The sequence below is a fragment of the Macaca thibetana genome, chromosome 4 (genome assembly GCF_024542745.1).
Source record: "Macaca thibetana thibetana isolate TM-01 chromosome 4, ASM2454274v1, whole genome shotgun sequence".
In the NCBI taxonomy this organism is placed as follows: Eukaryota; Metazoa; Chordata; class Mammalia; order Primates; family Cercopithecidae; genus Macaca; species Macaca thibetana.
Window position 1 is genome coordinate 27,534,514 of NC_065581.1, and position 8,718 is coordinate 27,543,231.

Here is an 8,718-nt window from a genome sequence, read left to right on the forward strand (position 1 = left end):
TGGCCTTGTGCAAATGCGTAGGTCGCATGCCCATGAAGACAGTCCTTACTGGGAAGACGGTCCCGATTGGGAATGAGGTTATTTGTCAAAAGACTGGATTTTAGAGACACCTTAAAATGGGGTGAAATCTAAAGTGATAGTCAATGATATCAAGTACAGCTAGAAGGCTTGACAACTTAAAAGTACTAAATAGGGGCAAGGCACGGTGGCACTTTGGAAGGCTGAGGCGGCCAGATCACAAGGTCAGGAGTGTGAGACCAGCCTGGCCAATATGGTGAAACTGCGTCTCTACTAAAAATACAAAAAGTAGCTGGGCGTGGTGGCACATGCCTATAGTCTCAGCTACTTGGGAGGCTGAGGCAAGAGAATCGCTTGAACCCGGGAGGCGGAGGACAGCCACTGCACCCCAGCCTGGGCAACAGAGCAAGACTCTGTCTCAAAAAAAAAAAAAAAAAAAACAAGGAAATGTTACAATATAAAAAGAATTCTTAAAGTCATCATTTTGTTAGTCTTCTCTAACAAAGTAACATTTATTATACAATTCAAGTTACTCTTCTCAGACAACTCGACCTCCTTCCAAATCCCATCAAATAGCACCAGGCCGGGATCTTTCAACATAGATATATGCTCCTTCTTCCTTTAGCTTCCTGTTGTCTTTGGGCTCCCATGGGGCTCCCTCCTCTCTAAATCTGGTGTAGGAAGAGAGCAAGTCGCATTGGTAGTACTGAGTTACACAGTGTAAACAACTTAAAGGCGGGTAGTAATTGATTCGAATGGACGGGGTTCCTAGAGGGGTCGCTGTAAATTTTAGGAAGACAAGCGTTCGCTATAAGTTTTAGGAACACAAAATTTAGTACAGGATAATGTTCCCGCCCGGTTTCGAACCGGGGACCTTTCGCGTGTGAGGCGAATGTGATAACCACTACACTACGGAAACCCCTATTAAGGAAAAACAGCATCCTGCTGGATCTCATCAGGAATTCTCTGTTGATCATCCTTCCTAGAAATTTGTTTTCTTTCTATTCAAGTCAGTGTCTACCATCGCATTTTAAAACTGCTACAAAATAAGCACCACGCCGAGATTAGGAAATATCCAAAACCCAGAAATTGCTGAGTATTTGAGTTCTATGAGTCTTATACTAAAACTATAACCTCAGTAAGATAAATCTCAAACATCTTGGCGCTGACCAGATTTGACTTTATTTACTTGACGTGATGACTGGAATTTGTCCTTCTGCTTACCTCAGAATTCCTTCTCACTCTCACCCAGCGTCAAAATCGTTGCAAAATTCTACTGAGCTTACATTCAGACATTATTACATTTTATAATGTCCTTCTCCTCTGTTGTTGATAGGTCCCTCGTTCAGGCCCTTTATATCTGTTCTTCACGACTCTCCGTAGCGATTCGAGGGTTGACTCTCTGAATCAATTCTCCACCGAGCTTAAAGTCCCAAGCTTCATTTCCCTTCATAAAGTTCCACAAACATAAACCTTTCTTCTTTCTTACATACACATTTTATAGACTTCTTTTTTTAAAGAGAGGTTCTAGATTCACAGCAAAACTTTGAGCAGAAGGTACAGAGATTTCCCATATACCCCCTGCTCCCGCACATGCATAGCTTCACCAAAATTTGCTGTTGTCAGTGTTCTGGACTTTAGCTCTTCTGATAGGTGTGTAGTGATATCACAGTGTTGTTTTAATGTGCATTTCCCTGATAACATATGATGCGGAACACCTTTTCTTTTCTTTTTTTTTTTTTTTGAGACGGAGTCTCGCTCTGTCGCCCAGGCTGGAGTGCAGTGGCCGGATCTCAGCTCACTGCAAGCTCCGCCTCCCGGGTTTACGCCATTCTCCTGCCTCAGCCTCCCGAGTAGCTGGGACTACAGGCGCCCGCCACCTCGCCTGGCTGGTTTTTTGTATTTTTTAGTAGAGACGGGGTTTCACCGTGTTAGCCAGGATAGTCTCGATCTCCTGACCTCGTAATCCGCCCGTCTCGGCCTCCTAAAGTGCTGGGATTACAGGCTTGAGCCACCGCGCCCGGCCAACGGAACACCTTTTCATATACTTATTTTTCATCTGTATATCTTGGTTGTTGACATGATTGTTAAGGTCTTTGGCCGTTTTTTTTTTTTTTTCATGAGGTTGTTTGTGTTCTTACTGTTGAATTTTAAGAGTTCTTTGTAGATTTCGAATAAGAGTACTTTATCTGGTATATCTTTAGCAAATATTTTCTCCTAGTGTGTGGCTTGTCTTTTCATTGTCTTGATGTTATAGTGTTTTTGAGCACTAGCATGTCTTTTTGGCTCTTTCTTAGAATTTCCATCTCTCTGCTTACATTGCCCATCTGTTCTTGCATGTCATCTTCTTTATACATTAGAGCCTTTCCCATCTTTCTTTTTTGAGACAGAGCCTCGCTTTCTCACCCAAGCTGCAGTGCAATGGCTCACTGCAATCTCTGCTTCACGGGTTCAATCAATTCTCATGCCTTAGCCTCTCGAGTAGCTGGGATTACAGACATGTACCACCAGGCCCCGCTAATTTTTTTTTTTTGTATTTTTAGTAGAGACGGGGTTTCAACATGTTGGTCAGACTGGTCTGGAAGTCCTGGCCTTACGTGATCTGCCCACCTGAGCCTCCCAAAGTGCTGGGATTCCAGGTGTGAGCCACCTCGCCTGGCCAAAGCCCCTAGCATCTTAATCAGTTGTTTCAAATTTCTGGTCTGAGAATTCCAACATCCCTGTCATATCTGAGTCTGATTCTGATGCTTGCTCTGTCTCTTCTGTGCATTTTGCTTTTTATTGTGCCTTGTTATTTTTTCTTGATAGCAGGATATGTTCCACTGGGTAAAGTGAGGTGCTATAAGCAGGCCTTTAGTAATGTGGTGGAAAGGTGTTGGGGGAATAAAGCATTCTGTAGTCCCACAAGTAGGTCTCAGTCTGTTAGTGATCCTGTGTCTCTGGACTGTCAACTTTAAACATGCTTCCTAGTTTTCCCCCACTTTAGGTGGGACTAGATGGCTAGAGTGGGCTGGAGTTCGTTATTTCCCTTCCCGCAGAGCAGTTGGGCTCTGATAAAACCCCAGCAGGTTAGGCTGAGGTTAAATGGTTTCTCCTGAGGGCAGACCCTGTTAAGAGAACAAAATGCTTTGGCCTATTGCAAACTGGTTCTTGCCCACCTGCTACCAGAAGTAGAGGGGATTTTTCACCCATATTCACTGTGACAATCTGGTCAAGCTCCTGAGGTAAAATTAACAAAATTGTGAGGTGAAGATGACTGAGTTCTGAGATTTTATTTCCTAGACTTGGCAATGTTGAGCCACCAACAATTTGCTAATTAGAGTTCAGATTTCCCTGCTCCAGCACTAGTTCACATGGTGTCTGTTCTGTGGGTTTCTGCTCTGGTAAGTTGTGATTCTCTGTATTTGTCTTTTCAATTTTGGAAGCAGTGGCTTGCCCTGTGACCTCATTTTTTCTGACAGACATAGGAAGAGCTGGGTTTTCAGTTTGTTCAGGTTTTACTTGTTTTTAGGACTTAGTGATGACTTGTAGCTTCTTACATGCCCAACTGGATACTATATGTATATAAATCTATAGCTTTCTCTCCAAGAACAGTGTTAGCAACTATCAATAAGTTTGGATATGTTGTACTTTTTTATTTTTAGTTCAAACTATTTTCTAATTTCTCTTGTAATTTGTCTTTAACCCATAGGTTGTTTAGGAGTGTGATGTTATTTTCCCAAGCATTTGGGGATATTTTCCTTTGTTTCTGTTACTGACTTCTAGTTTAATTCTATATTGATTAGAGAACATTCTTATTACTTTTTTTTTTTTAGATGGAATCTCACTCTATTGCAGAGGCTAAAGTACAGTGGTGTGATCTCAACTCACTGTAGCCTCTGCCTTCCAGGTTCAAGTGATTATCCTGCCTCAGCCTCCTGAGTAGCTGGGACTACTGGTGCGGGCCACCATGCCCCATTACCATCAGGTTTTAAAATTTTAAATTTTGAAATAATTATAGATTTACAGGCAATTACAAAGAAAGCAAAGAGAAGTTCCCTGTACCCGTAACTTAGTTCCCCCAATGGCTACATCTTATATAACTATAGTACAATATTAAACCCAAGAATCTGACGTTGGTACAATGTTTGTATGTAGTTCTAGGTCATTTTATCATGTGTAGATTTGTGTAACTATCACTGGAAATCAGAAAAAAAGTTTCATCACCACAAAGATTTCCCTGTGGGTGCCACCACTTAATTAGTTACACTCACTTCCCATGCCAACCACCCCCGCACAACTAATATGTTCTCTTTTTTTCTTTTTTTTTGAGACAGTCTCACTCTGTTGCCCAGGCTGGAGTGCAGGGGCACAACCTCGGCTCACTGCAACCTCTGCCTCCCGGGTTCAAGCCATTCTCCTGCCTCAGCCTCCCAAGTAGCTGGGATTACAGGCACATTCCACCACACCTGACTATTTTTTGTATTTTCAGTAGGCACAGGGTTTTACCATGTTGGCCAGGCTGTTCTTGAACTCCTGACTTCAGGTGATCCACCTACCTTGGCCTCCCAAAGTGCTGGGATTACAGGCATGAACCACTGTGCCAGGCCTAATGTGTTCTTAATCTCTGTTTTTTATTTTGTTTTTAGAATGTTATAGAAATAGGCCAGGTGTGGTGGCTCACACCTGTAATCCCTGCACTCTGGAAGGCTGAGGCAGGTGGATCACATGAGGCCAGGAGTGCAAGACCGGCCTGACCAACATGGTGAAACCCTATCTCTACTAAAAATACCAAAATTAGCTAGCTGGTCGTGATGGCTCACACCTGTAGTCCCAGCTTCTCGGGAGGGTGAGTCATGAGAACTGCTTGAACCCGGGAGGCAGAGGTTGCAGTGAGTGGAGATGGTGCCACTGCACTCCAGCCTGGGTGACAAAGCAAGACTCTGTCTTAAAAAAAAAAAGGTTGGCCTTTTTCACAGCCTAATGCTCTTGAGATCCATCCAATTTGTTGTATCAACAGTTCCTGCCTTTTAATAGCTGAGTAGTTGTTTATTGTATGGATGTACCACAGTTTCTTTAACCATCTACCTATTGAGGTACATTTTAGTAGTGTGTTTTGCTATTATAAATAAAGGTGTTACAAATAATTGTGATAGATTTTTGTGTAGACATAAGTTTTCATATCATTTTGTGTTGTTATATATTATTGAATATATACAATATATATTGAATGCTACACATGTAGCATTCACATATTTCTGTTTTATAAAATGTCTCTGTTTTATCAGTATGAAATGCCTCCTTTTTTTTTTATTATGTCATGTCTCTATGGTAATACTCCTTGTCTTAAAATCTACACTTTATGTTAATACATATGTTTTACGTTAACTTTTTTGTGGTTAGCCTTTGTGGTTTTTTTGGGGGGGCGTTGTTATTGTTTTTAACTTTATTTTATTTAATTTATTTAATTTATTTTTGAGACTCACTCTCATAAATGGAATGTAGTGGCGCGATTTTGGCTCACAGCAACCTCTGCCTCCTGGGTTCAAACAATTGTCATGCCTCAGCCTCCTGAGTAACTGGGATTATAGGGGTGGGCCACCACACCTGGCTAATTTTTGTATTTTTAGTAGAGACAGGGTTTCACCATTTTGGCCAAGCCGGTCTTGAACTCCTGGTCGCAAGTGTTCCACCTGCCTCAGCCTTGCAATGTTCTGGAATTACAGGTATGAGCCACCACACCCAGCCTAACCTTTGCTTTATCCCTTTACTTTTCTTTTTTATTTTTTTTTGAGACAGAGTCTCCCTCTGTCACCCAAGCTGGAGTGCAGTTGTGTGATCTCAGCTCACTGCAACCTTTGCCTCTTGGGTTCAAGCGATTCTTCTGCCTCAGCCTCCCAGGCAGCTGGGACTAAAGGCGTGCGCCACCACACCTGACTAATTTTTGTATTTTGAGTAGAGACGTGGTTTCACCATATTGGCCAGGCTGGTCTCTAACTCCTGACCTCGTGATCCGCCTCCCAAAGTGCTGGGATTACAGGCGTGAACCACTGCGCCCAGCCTATCCCTTTACTTTTCTAAACCATTTAATTTACATCCTTACATATTTTTAGGGCCTTTTAAAAATTGTGGTAAGATATACATAACATAAAATGTGTTATTTGAATTAGTTTTAAGTATACATTTCAGTAGAATTAAGTACATTCACATCATCGTGCAACCATCCCCATTATCCATCTCCAGAACTTTTTATCATCCAAAATTGAAACTCTGTATCCTTTCAATAATAACTCCCCATTTCTCTCCACTTTCCTAGCTCTTGGTAACTACTCTTTCTGTCTCTATGAATTTTACTATTGTGGAAATCATATATTTGTCCTTTATGTTTGGCTTATTTCACTTTGAATAATGTTCTCACTCTTTATTGATATATCATGTATCAGCTTGTATCAAAATTTTACTCCTTTTTAGGCTTTCTGAATAGTCAACAGGTAGAATCAACCAAAATCAGTAATGCTGCTGTGAAACACTGGCATGCAAGTTTCTTTTTAAAATTTTAATATTTTAAATTTATTTTATTTATTTTTTGAGACAGGCAATTACCCATGCTGGAGTGCAGTGGCACAATCATGGCTCCCCGCAGCCTTGACTTCCCGGGCTCCAGTGATCCTCCCACCCACACCCAGCTAATTTTTGTATTCTTGGTAGAGACGGGGTTTGGCCATATTGCCTGGGCTGGTCTCAAACTACTTGGCTCAAGTGATCCTCCTGTCTCAGCCTCTCAGAGTGTCGGGATTACAGGCATGAGCTACAGGGCCAGCTGGTATGCTTTTAATTTCACTTTCTTGCCTACTTTCTGTGGCTAGAACTGACAACACTATGCTGAATAGTGTGGTGAATATGGGCATTTTTGTCTTTTGCTGATCTTGGAAAAAAAGCTTTAGTCTTGCACTACTTTTTTTTTTTTTTTTTTTTTTTTTTTTTTTTTTTTAATTTAGAGGGTGTCTCACTCTACCGCCCAGGCTCGAGTACAGTGGTGAGATCTCAGCTCACTGCAACCTCTGCTTCCCAGGTTCAAGTGATTCTTGTGCCTCAGCCTCCTGAGTAGCTGGGACTACAGGCGCACGCCATGCCCGGCTAATTTTTTTGTATTTTCAGTAGTGATGGGGTTTTGCCATGTTGGCCAGGCTGGTTTCAACTCCTGACCTCAGGTGACCCGCCTGCCTCCGACTCCCAAAGTGCTGGGATTACAGGCATGAGCCACTGTGCTCGGCCAGCCCTTCACTATTGAATATGATGTTAGTTGAAAGTTAATCATAAGTAGCCTTTATGATGCTAAGGAAGTTTTCTTCTATTTCTAGTTCATTGGGTGGGTTTTTTTTGTTTGTTTGTTTTTCACGAAAGGGTGTGGGATTTTGTCAAATGCTTTTTCAGTATCAGTGGAGGTGATTATGTAATTTTTTTCCATTCTGTTAATGGGGTATATATTACATTGACTGATACTTATATGTTGAATTATCCTCACATTCCAGGAATAAATCCTACTTTTTCATAGTGTATAATCTTCTTAACGTATTGCTAGCCAGGCATGGTGGCTCACGCCTGTAATCCTAGCACTTTGGGAGGCCAAGTCAGCAGATTGCCTGAGCTCAGGAGTTCACAACCAGCTTGGGCAACACAGTGAAACCCCGTTTTTACTAAAATACAAAAAATTAGCCGGATGTGGCAGTGTGTGCCTTTAGTCCCAGCTACTCGGGAGGCTGAGACAGGAGAATTGCTTGAATCTGGGAGGTGGAGGTTGCAGTGAGCCGAGATTGCGCCACTACACTCCAGCCTGGGCGGTAGAGCGAGACTCCCTCTCAAAAAACAAAAACAAACCCAAAAACATTGCTAACTTTAGTTTGCTAGTAATTTGTGGAGAAATTTTGTATCGTACTGCTTCAGTATCCTTACTAGTTATAGGTCTATTCAGATTTTTTATTTCTTTGTAATTACATTTTAATAGATTGTTTCTAGGAGCTTATCCACTTCATCTAGATTATCCAATTTGCTGGCATACAATTGCTCACAATATTCTCTTATAATCCTTTTGATTTCTGTAAATTTGTAATGTCTCTTCTTTCTTTTCTTTTCCTTCCTTCCTTCCTTCCCTTTCTTTCTCTTTATTTTTTTCATTACAATCTCTGATTTTAATGACAGTCAATCTCAAGGGAAAGCTATGACCACCTCCAAGTGAAACTTAAAATGGATATCCTATGTGTTTGGCCCAGCTACCATAGACATCTCTTGCCCCAGAGTTCCAGTGTATTTTTTCCTTCTAGTTTTTTGGTTCCTCTCTGCCATTGCACCAGCCTCAGGTCCACATAGGATGCTCTCTGCTGAGTATTGCCTTGAGTTACTTCTCCCTCTCATGTTCTAGCTGATGCTACTCATGATCACAGTATCACCTGAGTAGGAAAGAGGATGCTAGAGGTAAAAAATGCTACCACAGCATTTTGTTTGTTTATAAAATGTTAGACCCTTGTCCCCTCCATTTTTTCCTCTCTCATATCTAAGACCTCATATTTTAGGTAATGAGGTAAAAAATGCTACCACAGCATTTTGTTTGTTTATAAAATGTTAGACCCTTGTCCCCTCCATTTTTTCCTCTCTCATATCTAAGACCTTTCCTCTCTCATATTAGAGACCACTGGCCTCTAACAGTCTGTAGTAGGCCTAAGT

The 8,718-nt window shown here is 41.5% G+C and overlaps 1 non-coding gene across 1 annotated transcript; it reads right to left on the bottom strand.

Annotated features, from left to right (window-relative positions):
- Positions 1–864: 864 nt before the first annotated feature.
- TRNAV-CAC (transfer RNA valine (anticodon CAC)) lies at positions 865–937 on the bottom strand. The gene has a single exon. It is a non-coding gene; the product is annotated as a tRNA-Val (tRNA).
- Between the last annotated feature and the right edge of the window lie 7,781 nt (positions 938–8,718).